The 23,113-nt window shown below is 30.5% G+C and overlaps 1 pseudogene; it reads right to left on the reverse strand.

Annotated features, from left to right (window-relative positions):
* Positions 1-13,562: 13,562 nt before the first annotated feature.
* On the reverse strand, positions 13,563-19,330 carry LOC127080202 (uncharacterized; annotated as a pseudogene).
* Between the last annotated feature and the right edge of the window lie 3,783 nt (positions 19,331-23,113).

Consider the following 23,113-nt stretch of genomic DNA (forward strand, 5'->3'; position numbering starts at 1 on the left):
TCTTGTGTGTGCGTATAGTGATATGAAAATGGAGATTTAAGTTGATCACCAGTAGAAGTTTTATCTTCCTTAGGATCATACCGAATTCCCTTTTTATTGTTCTGACTGACTCCATAAATCATGGATGCCATAGCACTCCTTCCTATCCCATTTTTCAGAAATTCTTGAAAGGCTTCTTCGTATTTATAAATTATTGTATTTGAAGTTTGTGGTGCTTGAGACAACGCTTCTTCCAATTCTAAACATTTTCTTTTTGCTCCATCTCTTTCTAATGTTAAAGATCTGATTTTATCTTCTCGTGCTAGAATTGTCATCTCAAGTTTGCCACATTCTTCAAATTTTGCTTCAAGACAGCCTTTTATATTTTTAAACTTTTGTTTTAATTTCTAATATGAGCTAAGAGTTTCTGACAAGCATGATTCTAGATCAGATCGAGAGAGTTCAGAAAATACCTCTTCAGATTCTTCATCTGAGCTGCTTCTGGATGTGGTAGCCATAAATGCCACATTGGCCTGTTCATCAGAGTCAGATTCTGATGAACCAGATTCACTATCATCCCAGGTAGCCATTAGTCCTTTCTTTGTTCTGAAGGTATTTTTCTTGAAACTTTCTTTTCTGGGATTGTCTTTCTTTAGCTTGGGGCATTCATTCCTGTAGTGACCTGTTTCTTTACATTCATAACAAGTAATATCTTTGTTAGTTTTACCTTTTGAGGTTGATTCTGATCGATCCCCTCTGGGTCTTGGTCTTCTGAAGTTGTTGTTCCTCTTTTTCCAGAGTTGTTTAACTCTTCTGGTCAGGAGGGACAATTCTTCTTCATCATCAGAATCTTCTGGTTCAGAGTCATCAGCATCTTCAGTTTCTGCCTGGAAAGCTTTGGTTCTGTCAGATTTGTGTCTTTCAGATCTGGACTTTAATGCTACAGACTTGTTCTTTTTCTGAGGCTCATCTTCCTCTAGTTCTATCTCATGGCTTCTGAGGGAACTGACAAGCTCTTCAAGACTGATATTGTTCAGATCCTTTGACAGCTTCAGGGCGGTGACTATGGGTCTCCACTTCTTTGGCAAACTTCTGACTATCTTTTTGACGTGGTCTGCAGTTGTGTATCCTTTGTCTAGAACCTTGAGACCTGCAATAAGAGTTTGGAATCTAGAGAACTTTACCTCTATGGCTTCGTCATCTTCCATTTTGAAAGCTTCATATTTCTGGATAAGCGCCAGAGCCTTTGTCTCTTTGACCTGAGAGTTTCCTTCATGAGTCATCCTCAGAGAGTCAAGGATGTCTTTGGCTGTTTCTCTGTTGGTGATCTTTTCATACTCGTTGTAAGATATAGCATTGAGAAGTATGGTTCTGGCCTTGTGGTGATTTTTGAAGACACGCTTCTGATCTTCTGACATCTTACTTCTGGGAACTTCAACTCCATTTTCTGAGACTGGAGGTGTGTATCCATCTGTGACAATGTCCCAGAGGTCAGCATCATAACCCAGAAAGAAACTTTCAATTCTATCTTTCCAGTAGTCGAATTTCTCTCCATCAAAAATAGGAGGCTTAGCATTGTAATTGTCTCTTTCATTTGTGTGGGCCATACTTTTTCTCGTTCTGGATCTCTCTACACTGTTAAGTGTTTGATTAGAAAATCAATAACAGAGCCGAAGCTCTGATACCAATTGAAGGTGAGAAAAACAAGAAAGGGGGGTTTGAATTGTTTTGGAAAATAAGCGCTTTTTCAAAATAAAGACCACACAAGGAATTTATACTGGTTCGCTTATAACACAAAGCTACTCCAGTCCACCCGGCCAAGGTGATTTCGCCTTCAACAAGGACTTAATCCACTAATCTTGAAAGATTGTTTACAACCAATGTCTAAGAGAAAGATCTCTTAGTCCTCTCAAGTATACAGACTGCGCAGAGTCACTTGAGGAAATAAAACAATAGATAAAAGACTATGTAATCTAGAGTGCTTCTAAGATAAGCAAATATTACAACAGTAAGAACAAAAGTGTTTCACGTTCTAAGCAAAAGCTTTGTGAAATATTGAGAGAGAGAGAGAATGTTTCAGTATGTGCTTGCGCGCCTCTCAATGATGATTGTTGTCCTTTATATAGGAGTGAAAGGACCGTTGAAATTGATGGCAGATAATTTTTCTTGAATAGGAATTAATGCCATAACTTCTGTTGTTTCTTGCCAAAACAACTTTGTCTCCCCGAATAACTTCTTTCCAAATATAGTTCCTTTCCATTTGAGTTTGAAGTTAACGTTACTCTTTCTGTATTAGGAAATCCATTATCAAGGTCTGCGTGACTCTGGGAATCTGGAATCTTGCTGTGTTGATTCGGAGCTTCTGATGTTTATCTTAAGGAGTTTTGATGATGTCTTCAGATGACGCTGAGAGCTTCTGGAATGATATACCGTTGTTCAGAGTCAGAACTTCTAGAGTGCACTTCTTCTTCAGATGTTTCTGATATTTTGCTATTTTGCTCAGAGTTAGAACTTCTTGAGCGTGTTTCTACTTCAGATGCTTCTGATCTTCTGATAATTTGTATCTGATATGATTCTGTATCTGATAACGTCATCAGATCTCTTCCTTCTTTCCTTAGAACCCTGCACACTTAGAAACTTTTCGTTAGGGTGCCATTTTTGGTTTCATCCTTTGTTATCATCAAAATCATGGAATCTGTTGTAGAATAATTTTTGTTCTTACAAGATATTCTCATCTTTAGTCTTCTACTCAGTAATTGGTAGTTGTAAATCCTATTTCTGCAGTTGTCCCTAACAAGGCTATTCTTACCTAGTAATCAGTAATGGATATACCCTCATGGCGGTTCCCAGCGAGTAATCCTTGATATGTTCATCCTAACCGATGACGGATGTCCTCCCTGTCAGATCTTTATTATCTCCTTACCCAGCAACAGGTAATGGATAAAAGATTTCTACTCCTCTTGTGTTGAAGTTTATTTCTTCCCCAATTGAGTTGAGTGCATATTTCCTTAGTGAAATCAATTTTCCTGCATGATTCAAGTATGTCAGTTTTATCCTGATCTACTCGTTTCCCCTACAGATGTTTTTTATTCCCCGGATGAGTCCTTCCATATTTATGGAATTCCTCTAGTCCCCCCAATAGTTTTAAGTTATAGTCTGGCCTACGCATAACCCTTTTATCCCCTCAGAGTCTCTGTCTCCCCAGTGAGCTTTCCTTACGGAATGCATTATGCTCCTGCGGATATTCGGTCTCTCTAATTTCTTTTCCTTTGTGGCAATATTTCTCCACAGAGAATTCGCTTTTACATTCATATCATATGCATCATGAGGTCTCTTAGGGACCAAAATTTGTTCCTATATGTTGTTATTTCAGCCCATTCTACTGAGTCGATAGAGAGATTTTAACCTTCACCTCCTTAGTTAGAATGTCCTTAAATAGGGGTAGCTGTAAGACCCCAATTTTGATCCTAAGATCTCTCATGTAATCTGATCATATGCATTAGCATTGGGATCATAACTTGGGATCCTCCTTTGCCCTCTTTCATTGGGTTTGTTTTAGGAGATATCACCAAGCACCATATGATTGTATCATACTTGCATATTATCATTTTTTACTAACCAAACTACCAAAAATATGTCTTTGCATTTTCCTAACTCTTTTGTAGGTAGGGCATGATCACCATTGATCTATCAAGTTCATATCTAGGGTTTAAGACCCTCATGGCTAATAGCACAACCAAGGAATTATTCACAATGGCTCTAAGCATCATATATGAGTCCCAATTATCTCTACATGTTATTTTGATCAAATATTCTTCAAGAGCTTGGAATTGGTTTGCATTGGAAACCCTAGTTTGTCTGGGTATCTTGAGTAACTCCTTCAACAAGCTTCCTCATCCATTGATCAAATATCTCAAGGGGCACTTAAAATTTCATCATCTTATGCATATATGATCTACCATGAGCCTAAAAAGTCAAGAGAATTTCGAGATAGCAAGTTGGTTGATGGTGGTTGGCCAGATGAATTCATCTGATCAAAACTGGATCTCCCTAGACCCTATCTCCTGCAATGTTTATTATATGAAAATGGTTCCAAGAGCAACATTAATCTAAATGACATTCCAAATAACTTTCATGTTGAGGTCTAGAGCTAATTTATCTTGGAAAATCATTTTATATGTTGAAACATATAGGTCATTTTGTCTAAACCCTAATTTGGAAGTCAACTTCCCAAGGCCATAACTTGCTCAATTTTTATGAGATGAAAGATTTCCAAGTTTCAAAATCAAATTCAAGAGGTCTACTTTAACTTTTATGTTTGGAGTGAAATCTAAATCAACTTTATGATCATGTGATATGAGGATACATTATAGGTCATTTTGGACCAATACCATTGAACAAGTGATTTTCCTCAACTTCAAAAATGCATAACTCACTCATTCTAAATCCAAATGATGTCAAATTGGTGACCATTTTGAAGGTATTTGAAATAGTTACAACTTTTATGAATACACTTTTCTAATTTGGAGCTCACATAAAAAGTTAAGCAAGGTGGAATATTGAAGTATATGGCTTGACACTTAGAATATTTTTCAACATGTTGAAATTTCCAAACTTCCACCTCAAAATTCACCATGATCCATATTCCAAATGGAAACATGTTCAATGTAAGAGTTGTTCCTCTTGATCTAAGATTTCCAAAGAGTCCTAATTCATTCATTTTGGACAAAGTTTGCTAGGGCTGCACATGGTGTTAACATGCCTGCATCAATTGGCAAAATCAAAACTTCAATTGATCATTTCACTTTGCCTTGCCATTCCAGCTTCATTCAGACTTCAACATTGTTGGTTTTGGACCTATTTGCATTGCTTCATGGGCCTGTACACGCCCATGCAAGCATGAACATGACATTGCTAAATTTGGACAAAATTTCAAGTGTGCAAATAACACTTTAATTTTCTATAAATAGAGACCATTTGTGCTCATTTCAAAGGACCTTTGCGCGCCAGCTTTGCCTTCACTCTTCAAACCCTCTCAATTCAAAGGAAAACCTTATAATTTTCATTTGAAAATTGAGTTTGAATCTCACTGTTTGGAGATTCAAAAACTCCATGATCCAAAGCTTTGTACCAATCCTAAACCACTTCTGCAAGCTTCCTGAGTGAGTCAAGCATGAATTAAAGCAAGAGAGATCAAGTTCTGCACAACATTGAAGGTATTTTCCAGATCTTTTCTTCTCTTCGATTCTCACTCAATTCTCATCAATTCTCTTGGATCTTTGGTTGTATGACGTCCTACCAATGTAGGCAAGAAGATTGAGTTGCTTTGAGGTCAAATTGAAGCAACTCAATTGACACACCTCAAAATTCAACTCCTCATATCTTTCTACATATTTGAAGTTAGTTAAAATTGAGGTGATATTCGTGTCTACACCATTTTTTCTTTCAGATCATGTCCTCCTTTTTCATTTATGATATGGTGATGAATGGACCAGTCCGGCCAAGGTCGCCGGAGAAGACGACCGGCGCTTTGCTCCGGCAATGATATGGCATGGTCTTGAGCCATTAGATGTGTTTAAAATGTTTTAATCATAAGCGTTGGTTTGGATGACCATTGTTACATAGCGCTGACTCAACTCCATCATGGAACACGCGTTTGTGGCCACTTGATCTGCCACCTCAATTAATGAGGGAGATCAAGCGGTCCACGTTTTTTTGTAATTTCTGATTTTTCATTTTATTCCTTTGATTTTCATTAATTCATATAAATTTTAATATTGATCCAAAAAATATGAGAGTTTCACCAAAAAAATTTAAATAAAATCCTCTTTCATATTTTGAATTAAAATTAATTTTTGGATCGTTATTAATATTTTTCATGATTTATTAGTTTTGTGAATATTTTTAATTATTTAAAAATGCTTTTAAGTTTCTAAAAATTCTGAAATTTTTTCTCCAAGGTCCTTTGATCTTGTTTGACCTATGATAAATCTCATGGCCATTTCTTTGGTATTTTGATGTGGTTTTAGGAAATTCACCAACCATATTTAATTTAATGCATTATTTTTAGTAATTTTAAATTGAATAAATGCCAAATAATTGTGTTGAGCCATTTTAATTGACTTTGTAAGTTTGACTTGTGTTGTTGGGCCTTGGTCAAGGTTGATTTGACTTTGTTAGGTTAAGATCATTCAATTTAGGGGATTGATGGAATGTACATTCCATCTCCCAAAATGAATGAATGATCTTAATTTGGTAAAAGTCCTCCTTTGTCCAATTTGAGTTTGATCCACCCCCCCCCCTCCCGCTCTTCATCTCATCCCCCTTCTTTATGCATTCATTTCATGGACCTATCATATCTCTATATCCTAAGGCTAGTTGATTGCAAAATCAACATAATTATGGATGAGATTAGGTTCCCCACTTTTGCATATTCTTTTTGTGTGTGGTATGTTTCATGAGCATAGTTCATCATACTATGTCTCTAACATGCATTAACACCAAATTTCTATTTCCCGACCTCAAATAGTTGTGACTTCTATATAATTCCAATTACGATTGCTTAACATAGCGCTAAATTTTGACATAAAAGGCATAGCATTCTAGTTAGTGAGATTGTAAGTCTCCCCTCTTTCATGGTATTGTGTGGAAACTTGGCCTTTTTTCCTCCTTTGGAAGATGTCTTGGTTCAAGGATCCATGCTTGTGATAAGTGGGTTGAGTGTTCTCCAAAGAATGACTTAAAACAAAAACAAAAGCAAAAACAATACTAACTTCTAACTCCTTAACAAATAACATTTAATTTCAAGTCATTTACTTTAATGCACTTTATTTTTTAAGCTTTATTTATTTGCCATTATTCATACCATTCTAATTGTTTATGTTAATGTCATTTTAACTTTGTCCACTTGGACCATATTTTGTGATATATTGTGATTGTGAATTTTGTGTTTGCTTGTGTGGTCTTTGACCATTAATGTACATAATAAGAACAAAAACCCTAAAAAAACATCTTGTGTGGACTGTTGGTTTGATCTGAGACAATTGGACTTAGAATTTAGGCAACTCTCCTTATGCAAAGGACTTGGCCAATGCCAACTTTCATGTAACCAAGTGCTTGTAATTTGAAACTTCATATGATACATCATTGAAGATCCATTTGAGTTCATCTGCAACATGATCATTGTGAAGCTGTTATTTTGAACCTGTGACTTGTGTATTATGGAATTCATCTGCTACATGGGCAAATTTGAAGAAGATCATGGAGTTGCTAACCTTGGATATGGCTATCTTTATATGATGTCTTTCTCTTCAAGTTGATATTTTTTGCATTGTTTGTTGCTTGATTCTAATGTCCAAGCGAATTTGCGTTTCTATATGACTTTCTTGTCTATTGGATTGCAGCCCATTGGTCAGATTTTTCCACTCTCAACTTTTAAATTTGTGCTTAGGATTAGTCTCTTCATCTCCTCCCCACTTCTTTAATTTCAAAATCTCTCCCTCCTTTTAAAAACTTCTTTGCTTGTGCTTGTTTTCTAAACTTAGACCATATTGCAAACTAGAAACTTTGGCCTTATGCCATCGCATTTTCAAACTTCTTTTCTTAATCAAACTTGTAAATAGATTTTATGTCTTTGTGCCTTTCAAAAACCTAATTTTTATTAAAAGCAAAGCATTCACTTTGAAATTTATACCACGAACTACGAGGTTTGGATCCCTCATTTTTATGTCGGTACGTAGGCACAAGTCTGAAGGTCTTATCAAACACAAAAATATAATTAATGAATTATTTTCTCATCCCCCCATTCTATTTGTTTGCAGACATCAATTTGTACAAAATACATATGCACACAAGAAAGGGCTCCCTAGGAGTACCTAGGACACTTTGGATGCTAACACCTTCTCTCTTTGTAACCAACCCCCTTACTTGTAATCTCTGACATTTTATTAGTTTTGATTTGAAAACTTCTTATTTTTAGGTTTTGTTCGTACTTTTCCCTTTTCCCTTGGAAACAATAAAAGCGCAATGGAGACTCTTGTTATTTGGTGTCTTGCTTATCCATAGCTTGATGATCATGAATTTACCGCTACAGCAACCTAAGTAATAACAGTTACTGAAGCCTCTAACCTCTGGAGAGCATTATTCCACCAATACTCTGCCTCCTTAGACGACATGTGAGTACTAAACGAAACTTGTCGAGCATCCGAAGAAGCCATGACTCTAAAAATATTCTAAATACCTTGCATCCAACTCTAAGAACCTTCTGGGTCATACCTTTCCTTAAATGTCGGAGGATTGTTTCTTTGGAACTTGTTCAGATCACAGGATCTATCAACAACGCCTCCAATTTGACGATTCAGGTTATTATGATTTTCTATCGCATTAACCAATGCTTGCAATGTGTCAGCAATAGCATGATCGTTTCTTCCCGCCATTTTTTTGCATACCAGTAAACATACATTATAAGAAACATGTATCGACGGATTTATTACACCTATCACATATTAGGTGCAACCTACTTTGATACCACTATGTAATACCTTATTCCCCAAATTACAATTATAAAGGATAAAAGACACTATAGGATGTTACTTTAACACATTGGATATTGCTCATATATAAAAAGTCATACTCGCTGTGGAAATTAAAATTATTACATCACCATATTATCCAAAGATAAGGAAAACACAAATAAAGTTCAATAATCATCAGAAATCAAACTCCTGTCCCATGATGTTACGTAATCAGAGAAATATCCCTCTAATACAATAGAAAATAAATATAATATGAAAAGGTAAGATGCATAGCCATCTTCCACTCACAAGCAATCCATGTTGCTGATTATTTGTACAATAAGTATCGAAACATACAAAATAAACCAGAAATGGGTGAGAATAATCCTTACAAATGTTAACAGTGAAAATAAATAGCATGATAGTTAAAAATTTAAATTTAAATTATTTTCACACAATAATATCGGTAATAGAAATTATAATTGAATGCTAATGCACCAACGCCTCATCAAAATGTAGGTGGTATCAAGTTTTTTTTGGGTATCAGAGGTGTGTTACTGATATTATCCCACATCACTAGACAACAACCCTAAAACCATTGGACCGAAGCCCTACCTCACTTCGAGACAAAAGTCCCACATCACTGGGTTGAGGTCCTACGTCACTAGACCGAAGTCCTACCTAATATCAATACTAGTAGGATGCATGAACATGACAACTCATCAACATAACTCAAACATCATACACACATCAAAATAATTATTATGCATAATCACACCACAACACTCCAAAATATAGGTTTCAACCTTGAACCAACCCAAAAATTATTTATATAATTAAATTCAATAATTAAATAATTTCTCAAAATAATTATCACTTTTATATTAATTTTCTACAAAGTTATCAAGAACACTCTAAACAACTCTGTAATAATCATTATATCTCAAAAATAATTCTAGAGTACACAAAAATACTCTTAAGTGCTCAAAAGTGTTATATCAATAACTTATTGTGATAATTCTACGAAACTCTAAATAATTAAATATTTTTAATTAAACTCTAAAATATTATAATTAATAATATTAAATTATTATTATTATTATGTTACTCCATTCTATTTAATTTATATTAAATAATCATACTTAATCAGATATATTTTTCATACATTTTGAGACTGCAGGACTAAGCATAATATATATATATATATATATATATATATATATATATATATATATATATATATATATATATATATATATATATATATATATATATATATATATATATTATATATATATATATATATATATATATATATATATATATATATATATATATATATATATATATATATATATATATATATATATATATATATATATATATATATATATATATATATATATATATATATATATATATGATATTTGGGGCAACATGATTAAATAACACACCAAAATAATATTTAGGCAGTATGATATTGCCAAGCTTTTATAAAAGGACATGAATTGAGTGGAATTGTTAATTCTTCATCGTAGAAACATGTATACATAGAAACACATATGCAATTTCGACATTATTATTATTATTATTATTATTATTATTATTATTATTATTATTATTATTATTATTATTATTATTATTATTATTATTATTATTATGTGTAGATGAACAATATTCATATACAGTGACATATTATCCAAGTACTACTGAGTCTTTATACATAAATCTATATGTATATAAGCATCAAGTGACATTATCCATATATATAAATATACACACATAACCATATACACATATTATCTCATAAATATATTATATAATTTATTAATCGTGGGATAAAAACATATTAATAACATAATCATGATTCAATTTAAAACACATTTAACAACATCTAATTAATATATTTTTCAGTGTCAGTTCTCTAATTTTTATTTTATTAATACAACTAATATATGAACCAGCGAATATATATATATATATATATATATATATATATATATATATATATATATATGATTATTTTTTATTAATAATAATAATACATAGTCTACAACGTTTGGGAAAATACGCTAAACAAATATTGCACACAACAATAAATATATATGATTAATTACTATGCACGGTCAATGTAAAAAGATTTACACTGTTGATTCATCATCATCACCCATTTGCATTACTTTATAGATTTTTAAAATAAAAGTCAAACTTATTTTAATATCCAACGTCTAGGATTAACTGATGGTGAAAAAAATTTTACAATGTCAATGTATTTCAATTAAATCATAGATATATTTACAAAAATTCTAAAAGGTCATAATTCACATGTAAGCATATTCGTATGATCAGTCACCTCAAGGGTTTGGGACAAAACATCTTTGGTTACAAACAAGGCCATAAACAATGTATTGTAAAAATGCATAGATAAGAGGGTAAAAACCTCTCACTATCCTGACTGTCCATAAGCACCCATAAGTAAAGAAATTTCCCCCTTACCTTGAAATAGATATTCTTGTCAGATCCTCAGTGTATTCCAATTCTTCAAGTTTCTTCAATGTTCACCATAATATTTTTTTCTTCTTCGGTTTTTCTTTTCTTTTTATTTTTACTTTAGGATATAACGTTTCCTCGTTTTCTCTCTCCCTTCCCATAATAATAATAATAATAATAATAATAACCATAATAATTATAATAATAATAATTGTAATAATAATAATAATAAACCATATTAATTTATACTTTTTACTTTCCATCCGCCTCTTGATTTCATACGATCAAATAAATTTCCAAAATTAAATAACTCAATTAATTATTCCAACTAAATAATTATATAACTTTAATAACAAAATAATGTCACGCCTTAAATAATTATTTAAATAAATTTAAATCAATTAAATTCATATCTAAATAATTATTTAAAATACTAAATTAATTAAATAAATATTTCTACACTCCCCCTTCTCAAAACCAATCAACCCTAGTCATTATAAAATTACTAAAATACCCTTTTATCACCATAAATAGTTGATAATATCAATCAAATCACACAACAAATACAAAAATAATTAAAAATAGCGAAATTTCTAAGTCGAGACATTACAAGTAAGACTTGGTGAAATCGTGTATTTTATCAACGGTCGCAATACTTGGTAAAAAGTGTATTTTATCAAGGGTTGCAACCATGTGAAGTAAAATCATTCCGTTTATAAATATACTATTTTGAATTCAAGAAAAGAACACACAATTGAACTGTCATTTTCATTGCTTAAATTTGAAATTTCTCTTCCCTACATTCGAGTTTTTTCTGTCTTGTACAAACTTGAAAATATGATAAATTATCTTGAGTATTCCTACGTGCAGACTCTAAGACAATTTAGAGAGTAGTTGAAATACTATTAAAAAATTATTCATAAGCACGATTTAAGCCTTTATCCATTCAACTTTGAGAAAAACAGAGAAAAAAATTATTTGAGTTTTTAAATGGAATTAATGACTAGTTGTTAGATTAATATTTTTTTTCTCTTTTGCTAGAAATTGAATCGGTTCAATCTCTAACACACAACAGAGAAAAAAATCTTAATCTAAGGACTACTCATACATACCATTTAAAAAATCATTAATTTTGTATTAACTTTCAATACTTTTATTAAACTTTTCAAATTTATTGAAATTCAATGATATGCACTTTACTTATTATAATAATTAATTTTAAAATAATTGTTTTTATTGATTTATTATTTGTAAATAATAATGTATGATAAATTATAATATTTTATGTACTATGCATAATATATGTACAAGCTAAGGAAAAAATAATACATCGACTTTTATATTTTGCCTCCTCTCATTTTTTCCACTACATACAAATGTCTATTTTTTATATTATATTGTATATTTATAAAGTTTTTTAAATAGTTCTTATGTGATGATTTATCAAATTTTATGGGTAACACATCATTTAAAAATGGTCGTAGTTAATTTTGAATACAAAAATATTAAAAGAAGGACTAAAGCTGATGCCGTAAATTAGGAAAAATATGGCACCAAAAGCTAATATATTTTTTTAGTTTCATATATAACTAGTAAAGGACCCGTGCGTTCGCACGGGTCGCGCAAGTGCAATAATTTATTTTAAAAAAATTAAAATATAATATTTTTTTTGTTTATATATATATATATATTATATATATATATTATATATATATATATATATATATATATATATATATATATATATATATATGGTTGGTTCAACGTACATAAATTTATTGCATAAGAGTTTTTTTTTAATGTAATGGATGTTAAATGATCAATAAATGGTTTCAAAAAATTTCCACAAATAACTTTTTTCAGTTTTGGACATAATAAAGTAAAACATTATTAATTTATAGTAATATAATTAGCTTAATTTTTTTGTATACTATATTAAGGAAATAATCAAAAAATATAATACAAAAATATTTTTACAATTTATTGGTATATTGATATATAATAAACATTCTATTGTTAATGTTATGAATAAACATTCCATTTATCATTGAGATTTTGGACATAAGAAATAAAAATATATTTATTTAGTAATGGATGAAATTTTCCAATCTGTTACTAATTTGAGGTATAAAAGCGCAAATATTAACCTTCATAATAAATGATTATTTAACCAAAATACATAAACCATGTAAAAGAAATACCAGAACCTCATTTGTTTTAAAATATAGTAATGAATACTACCAAATGTTGAAATTAATTGCAATTCATACAGTAAGGTTTAATGCAACAAAAGATATTGAAACAAAAGGTTCATAATTTTAGTTAAAATTGTGAGAAATAAGTCCAGCAACAAAAATGATTTAACTTCGTACAATTCTTTGGTCCTTAAAAAACTGGGTTTATACAAAACCTGCCCGCAACCTTTTAGGAAGTGATGATTCATTACCCTGTAAAAAACAATTACATCCATATAAACAAATGTTAAAACATAATGTATATTTTATACAACTCATTCAATAAAATTCTAAGAATAAACAACGACATTTGTTGATATAATATAACTAATGAAAAACTTACGTTCTATAAGTTTTCAAAAACTTCTTTGAACACGACGTTTGTTGTAGAATTCAATGGATGATTATCCTTGTCATGGATTAATATCTTAAGCCCTTTTTTGCTTTTGACCCTTGATATTGCAACATATAGTTGACCATGACTAAATACACTTCTAGGCAAATACAATCCAACATAATCCAATGACTGACCTTGAGATTTGTTAATTGTCATAGCATAACATATAATTTTGGGAAATTGCCTTCTAGTCATTTTGAATGGCCACGGAGATTGTGTTGGAGTCATATCCATTCTTGGAATATAGATAACTCCTCCAATATTCTTTCCAGATATAATCTTTGCCTCGATAACGTGGTTTGCCAATCTTGTAACTATAAGCCTTGTTCCATTGCAGAGACCTTCAGGTTGATCAATGTTTCGAAGCAACATAATAGGGGTCCCAATCTTCAATTTAATCTTGTGGTTAGATAGACCGGAAGTTGTAAGTGTATTCAAAAATTCCGGGGTCAAAACATCAAAAGCTTCATTTCCTTCACTGTCAAAAGTGTCTACAGAATCTGAACTTAAATATTCCTTTTCTTCACCTTTGGGAAAAATTTTGAAATTTTATTATTATAAATCTATGTTAGTACATATAAATATATGAATGTATCTATAAATATGTTTACAATGGATAACGCATACCTGGTATGAATCCCAAAACGTATTGATTTATGATGTCAACCGTTTCAATTGTTCCTGCCAATATAGCTCTTGATTGCAAAAATTCTGGATTCTTGTAATTGTTAAGAAAATTAGGATATGTTTCACTAACAATGGCTTCTAGTGGATCATCATAGTTAGAAATTAAGAAATCATTTGGAATAGGAATATCCGTGTAACCATCGTTAGGTTCTTCCAATTTCCCATCGCCAACTTTTAATATCCAATTAGAAAACAATTCTAATTCAGATGTACTTGAAGTATTGCCGGCTTGTTGGAGTCGCATGTTCTTTGTAAGCTTCAGCACAACACAATGATCCCAGATGTATGATGAATTCATTGTAGAATGTATTATATCTGAACGGCTGCCCCTTGGTACAACAGGTAATATTTGCCGAAAATATCCACCAAATACAATTACTTTCCCTCCGAATAATTTGTCAGAACAATTGGAACGCCCCATTATGTCTTTAAGGGTTTTATCAAACGCTTCAAAACAAAATCTGTGTGCCATTGGAGCTTCATCCCAAATTATCAACTTTGCCATTTTTAGTAGCTCTGCACGATCACTACCTTTGTCGATATTACATGTAGAAGACTCCATTGTAGGTATTGGAATCTTGAACATTGAATGAACCGTTTGACCTCCTGGAAGTAGTAGTGAAGTTATGCCCGATGAAGCAACAGTTAAACAAATTTGTTTCTTTGATCTTATGTAGGAAGCTAGAGTTCTCCACATGTAGGTTTTCCCTGTGCCACCGTATCCATACAAAAAAAATACGCCTCCTTGTTGATTGTTTATTGCTTCCATTATTCGCTTGAATACACCTCTTTGCTCATCTAATTTAAAAAAAATACATAGCAAACATGCAGTGAATAAATTAATTATACATTAAAAAAATTGTAAGATAAAATCATACTTTAAAAGTTAACTTTATAAAATTATGACAATACTTACAAACATTTAACATATTTACCTGTAAGATTTAAGAACAAATTATTGTATTCTTGCAATTGTTCGGCTGGATTGTAACTCCGCTCTTCGTATATGAGCTTATTTCCCAACTGCTCAACCACATATCCACTTGGATAAGGCATTCCAGCAAATTCCTTTAGACTTCGGCTCTTCCTTTGAAGATTTCGTTCAATCTCAATTAATGTTAAATTCATTATCTCTTCATCCGACAACCTCAAACCTTTATACAATAGTAATTATAAGTGTAAACTATAAAACAAATTTACTTTTAAGAATCAAACAAATAAATATAATAAAAATTCACAATATAGGAAAAATAATACCTCTATTGTTTGCAATTCGCTGTTGAGCATATAGTATTCCATCAGCTAAGAGATGACATGTTTTACTCCATACATGTCTTGGCCTGTTAATGCTGCCTGATAATAACATGTGAACAAATAGTAATCTCAAATATTGACCTGAACCCCAATGATTTGCCTCTTTAATAGCTGCAATGAATTCTCTATCATCGCCGATAAAACCCATAGCAAAACAGGCATCCCGGAAAGTATCATATTTTACGTTATTCACTGTTTTTATATCATTATAACTGCGGGGGCCTTTGACATGTGTGAGCATCAATCTAAGATAGTACAATTCGCCAGTTGTTGGAGGAACCCATATAAGCCTACCAATTGTGTAACCTTTTTGACGGGGTTTCCATTCTCTTTTTTTCTTAACATAAACAAATTTTGAAACAAATTTGTTGTAAGTTAAATTTTGTGCTTCAGAATACTTGCAATTTTCTTCGAACCATGATGTAAACATCGATTCAGTTACACTTGGTTTTTCCAGAACTGTATTGATACGATCAAAATCAGTGTAATATACCGAATTTTGACCTTCACAATGAAAGTACAGTCTCTCAACAGCTGGTTTTCTACCATGGATTGGAAAGGAGAATATCCTCCAAGATGCTTCACTCGGAGAAACGTACCTACAAATAATATAATGAAAGGCAATGGATTTAAAATTAATAGAATGATTATTGTAGACATAATATATAAATTTTATTATAACACATATAGTCAAAACAGTGTACATATAAAATTTTCTACACCATGCATGTAAAGAAAAATTGCACACTTTTAGTTGAAATAGATAAATTGCATGACATCATATTTCAAGTGATATATTAGAAACGTACCTACAATCAATATACTGTTTGATCTCATCAATATTCTGCGGTTGGTTGGAAGTTCCATCATCATTCGGTACAATGGCAGCGGTGATTCTGTCGTAACCTTTGTTGATGTACTTGAATAAGTACTTAATCGATGTACTTTGATTGCACCATTCCATGTTTATGTGAGCTTGGTACTTTGTCAACAACTTTGCATTGTATGGAACAACATTCCGGTTATCGACTTGAATTCCATTCTTAAGAACTGTATGTCCATTGTCCCTTCTTCTATATACCGGAAACCCATCTTGATCAACAATCGTTTCGGGCTGAAACTGTTTTGGAAAATATTTAGAACATTTTCCATCTTTCATGCACGGTGAAGATCGATTTGCAAATCCACACGGGCCATGAATCATGTGAGTTTTAAACAAATTATACAACTCTTCATTGGTATCTTGGTCAGGTATTTCAGCTGAAATAATGCGATCAATATCACTTGGAGTTGGATATTTGTTAGATGGATGGAGGAAAATTAAGATGTGAGCATGTGGTAATCCTCTCTTTTGAAACTCAATTGTATACATCTCTATAAAAATAAATATATAAAATATATACAATAGTCAGCACACGAATGATAAATTTGAAAATAACAATACGATTAATTGAATATGGAATAAGTTACTCACATGCAAGAACTTTCCCCAATAGACTTTTCTTTGTGAGATCAGACAAAAGCTCGTCAAATTTCATTTTAAAGACTCTTGAAATGATGTCAGGAAGATCTGATGCTTTTAGATGAACAGAACCAAGCAAACGCTGAATTTCAGGCCAGTTGGGGTTACATGTGAATGTAATGAAAAGATCTGGAAGTCCGACATAGCTGCATATTACCATTCCGTCAAAGTATAGTTGATCCATATATCTACGACTACCAATGTATGAAGAAGGTAGCACAACCCTCTTACCTGTGTTTGACCCGTGCGTTTCTCCATTTGAATTATATTCATTCAAATTGTGATACTTGCCAACCCTCAGTTTTGACTGATTCTTTCGAAGCCACCTAAGTCTTTCTGATTCCATCATTGTAAAACCATCTACCAAAAATTGTTGATAAAGTCTCCTTGATCGCAACAATGTTTGTGCTTCATTAGATCTTGATTGAATTCTAAAGGCCAACCACTCTCATATTGTAAGTCGATTTCGCTTTGTTGCTTCTTCCCAAGGAATATCTTTATTGTTCTGTTCTGACTGTGTTATGTCTGTGAAGTGGCGAATATTTGTCCCTTTATCACGGTGCCTCACATTAGGTCTATATCCATCCTCACCATATGGAAATAATAATGGGTACTGATATCCTAAATAACTAGTATGATACTCATCTATCCTTTGAAGTTCGCCACATTGTTTTTGCACTATAATGTCTCTTTTTTCTGCAGTGTCGACATCTCCGACAATTAAAGCAGCTACTTCGGATACAGTTGGTTGATTATATATCCTTCCATCATTTCTTCGTTCAGATATTAAACGAAGTTTTAAATCAGAAACACCTTCTTCACAATGTTTGTCCCTTGCCATGCGAAATGATTGTGCATGAACATTATGTTCATATAACATTTCAGATAGTTTTCTCACAATATTAACATCAACTCCACTTTTTGACCTATAATGAAAAGAGTTGAAACAGTTTATTGCAAGTTTCTTAAATAAATAAATTTAAAGTTTGGAAAATAATAGATATCTAACCTGAATCCATGCATTCTGTTTTCAATATCATTCTCAGTGTCATAAACATATAGTTGTGCAAATCGTGGATTTTGACCTGGCATCGGTAACATGCTTCCTATTCGGTGACATGATTGACCTTGGATACAAAAATTGGGAGGGCATATATCGTTGTTAAATCGATTGTCCACTTTCGCACCAGGAGATGTAAATGCAAACATAACGTTGTACATTCGAATTTGTTGTTGGAAATTTTTTGATTCACATGATTCGTTGTCAAACAACAGATGTTGTAGAACTTTAGGAGCGGGTTTTAACAAAGGTAACTGAACTTTTCCTGATCCACAACACATGGAAAATTTAGGATTGGACGCATGACGACATTTGTTTTTCCTTTCCGAATACCACATATTTGCACCACAATATTGACATTCAATGACAGGATCCCCTATATCATAATACCCTCCTGATCATCAATAGTATTTAATTCATATGTTAAATGAGTTGTATTTCATAATAATAAAATATTACTTATAGTAAATCATTTTAAAATACCTGATGTAATTTCAAAAGTTTCCATAGCATCTGTTCCATTAGACATTTCATCTTCATCAAAACTTGAATTTGTTGCTGAACTGTAACCTTTTGACATAACATTTATTGTGTTAAGAATATTGTAATATTCTATGACATATCATAAACAAATTAACTCAAATGAAAAATAATTAAGAATATACCGTCAGATTCATCATTCATATTATCGTCTCCACTATCAGATGCAAAAAGCTCATTGAGTTGCAATTCTGGTATTGGATCTTGGTTTGATGTTGTTGCAGCAAATCTATTGTCAAACCTCTTAGATAAGTTAACTCCTAATTTGGTAATGTTTATGCTTGATATCCTTTTTGATCTGATATTATTATTGGTACTTGGCTTAGTCTTTAAGGACGAATGAAGTTGACGACTTACTTCAACGTTGGCTATACCACGACCGTCATTTAGTATGTTTGGCGAAAGTTCTGATAGTGGTATCCTCAAAGCTGTTGAGTCATTGCCGCGTCTTTTATCAAATGTACCGTTTTCTTTTAGAGCAGTTTTCAACCTCTTAGATTTCTTGTCATCAATAACACTCTTTCTATAAATTCTGGCTTTTGCAGAATTCTTCCTCCTCAAAATAGTTTTAAAATGTAATTCTTCATCTACCATTTTGAATATTTTCTATTATAGTACTCACTCAGGCTCTATAATTCAAAATGATCATACTTGATCATACATCTGAAAAAATTACACATATATAACAGATATTATATATCTTCATCATTATAAATAAACAAAAGATATATAATTTTATAGTGAATAAAAATATCAAATGTTCACCTGATAAAAAACATAACTTACATTGTCATGGCTTTATTTGAATAAAGTTTTCATACAGTTTTTGCTCATTCAACATGATAAGTTCATTTCTTGAATTTGGAACAATACTTGAAATGCTAATATATAATATATAAGGTACATGTTAAGAATGGATCATTTCCATTATATATATATATATATATATATATATATATATATATATATATATATATATATATATATATATATATATATATATATATATATATATATATTTGGTACGAAAATTCGTCTATTCCCTCCAAAATAATTGGCAATTACGTAACATGTGGATATGTGTAATATAGGGAAATGAAAAGTTTTTCATCAGCCTATGTATTAATATAGCCGTAAAACCTAAAGGGATTTCATTAGAGCATGTTTATCTATAGTTTTCCCAAGTTCCTACACATTTACCGATGTTGCTGTGTCAGAAGCATTTGGATATTTGAGATTTTCCAACGTTCTCTCATTTGCAATGTCCATAAAGAAACACACGCTCCTACAATTTAAGTGGTTCATATTTATTATTAAAAAAATTCAATTTGTCATTTAAAGAAAATCAAACAACGATAATATTTGGAAAAAAAAATACAATAATAATTAATTTGATTTCAGGATATTGATTTCCTTTTGGAATGATAAGATTGCAACAACAATAAAATAACGGTAATATTTATTATTAAAAAAATTCATTTTGTCATTTAAAGAAAATCAAACAACGATAATATTTGGCAAAAAACTACAATAATAATTAATTTGATTTCAGGATATTGATTTCGTTTTGGAATGATAAGATTGCAACAACAATAAAATAACGGTAATATTTTTTAGTAGTATAAATAGGTAAGAAAAAATATTGTCAATGTAAGAAAAAAACAGTATTAAGAAAAAATATTGTCAATGTACAGAATGAATTTATAAAAATTGCAATTACATAATGATTTTTTAAAAAAAAATATATATGAATCCAAACAGAATATTGTACCTGGAATTAATTTAAAATTGTATTTTAGTAATCTTATAGGGGAATGAAATAAATTTGTTAGATTTCAAAAAAATTAATATTATATTATTCAAATTTGGTTTCTATCTTTATTGAAAAGTATGATAGATATTGGTTTGATGTGATGTTAAAGTAGAGCATTAATGATGGTTACTTTTGGGAAAGTTTGCTTCAAATATAAGCAAAAAATATTGAAGTGAAAGGTGTGGATATACTGATTTTTTAGGGTTGAAACACGTGTATTGGAAGTTGCATATCTGTATCCATTACATTTAAAATGGTATAATATTGTCAGTGGTTTTGGAATAGTGGTTTTGGAATATTTTGAGTTATTAAGTGGGTAAATGGGATTAATAATGATGATAATAAATATTAATAAATAACAATATTAATAATAATAATAATAATAATATCAATTTATTCAATTAAATAAAACCCTAATTTTCATCAAACCGTTTCATATTACTTCTCCCTCTTTTCATATTCTCGGTTTGACATCTCAGAAAGACCACTTAAAAAATCAGTAAATTTATTATTAAAAAAATTCATTTTGTCATTTAAAGAAAATCAAGTAACGATAATATTTGGGGAAAAAACTACAATACTAATTAATTTGATTTCAGAATATTTATTTCATTTTGGAATGATAAGATTGCAACAACAATAAAATAACGGTAATATTTATGATTAAAAAAAATTCATTTTGTCATTTAAAGAAAATCAAGCAACGATAATATTTGGCAAAAAAACTACAATAATAACTAATTTGATTTCAGGATATTGATTTCATTTTGGAATAATAAGATTGTAACAACAATAAAATAACGGTAATATTTTTTAGTAGTATAAATAGGTAATTTATTTTATCACATTTTTCACTCATATCTAGTCTAAATTTGACCAATTTATTTTATTTAATTTTAATTTTTTTGTGTACACATCTACTATTATGTTGTCGAGGCAAATTTATTAAATTGTAAAATGGTAGAGTTAGTTAGAGTATTAAATAGAGTTTAGTACGAAATTACTTATAGGAACATGAAATTAGTTGTATTATTGATTGTAATAAGGGTAATTAAGTAATTATGATGGTAATTAACTTTTATATATTAAAATTAGATTCATTTTGTCATTTAAAGAAAATCAAGCAACGATAATATTTGACAAAAAAACTACAATAATAATTAATTTGATTTTAGGATATTGATTTCGTTTTGGAATGATAAGATTGCAACAACAATAAAATAACGGTAATATTTTTTAGTAGTATAAATAGGTAAGAAAAAATATAGTCAATGTAAGAAAAAAACAGTATTAAGAAAAAATATTGTCAATGTACAGAATGAATTTATAAAAATTGCAATTACATAATGATTTTTAAAAAAATATATATATATGAATCCAAACAGAAAATTGTACCTAGAACTAATTTAAAATTGTATTTTAGTAATCTTATAGGGGAATGAAATAAATTTGTTAGATTTCAAAAAAATTAATATTATATTATTCAAATTTGGTTTCTATCTTTATTGAAAAGTATGTTAGATATAAGTTTGATGTGATGTTAAAGTAGAGCAGTAATGATGGTTACTTTTGGGAAGGTTTGCCTCAAATATAAGCAAAAAATATTGAAGTGAAAGGTGTGGATATACTGATTTTTTAGGTTTGAAACTCGTGTATTGGAAGTTGCATATCTGTATCCATTACATTTAAAATGGTATAATATTGTCAGTGGTTTCGGAATATTTTGAGTTATTAAGTGGGTAAATGAGATTAATAATGATGATAATAAATATTAATAAATAACAATATTAATAATAATAATAATATCCATTTATTCAATTAAATAAAACCCTAATTTTCATCAAACCGTTTCATATTACTTCTCCCTCTTTTCATATTCTCGGTTTGACATCTCAGAAAGACCACTTAAAAAATCAGTATATTTATTATTAAAAAATTCATTTTGTCATTTAAAGAAAATCAAGTAACGATAATATTTGGCAAAAAAACTACAATAATAATTAATTTGATTTTAGAATATTGATTTCATTTTGGAATGATAAGATTGCAACAACAATAAAATAACAGTAATATTTATTATTAAACAAAATTCATTTTGTCATTTAAAGAAAATCAAGCAACGATAATATTTGGCAAAAAAACTACAATAATAATTAATTTGATTTCAGGATATTGATTTCATTTTGGAATGATAAGATTGCAACAACAATAAAATAACGGTAATATTTTTTAGTAGTATAAATAGGTAATTTATTTTATCACATTTTTCACTCACATCTAGTCTAAATTTGACCAATTTATTTTATTTAATTTTAATTTTTTTGTGTACACATTTCATTTGAAAATGAACCTCAATCAACATAACACATGCTCCAATTTTATGCAAAATGATGGAAGTCCTCTTTGTATCCCAAATCAACAAAACACCCCATATTTTGGAAATCCACCTCTTATTCCAAATCCACACCATAATTCAAGATTTCAAAATTCTCTTTTTATCCCAAATCCATAAAATAATTCACCCATTGGAAATTACTCATATCACACATCACCTTACCCAATGA

The sequence above is a fragment of the Lathyrus oleraceus genome, chromosome 5, assembly GCF_024323335.1.
Source record: "Lathyrus oleraceus cultivar Zhongwan6 chromosome 5, CAAS_Psat_ZW6_1.0, whole genome shotgun sequence".
Classification (NCBI taxonomy): Eukaryota; Viridiplantae; Streptophyta; class Magnoliopsida; order Fabales; family Fabaceae; genus Lathyrus; species Lathyrus oleraceus.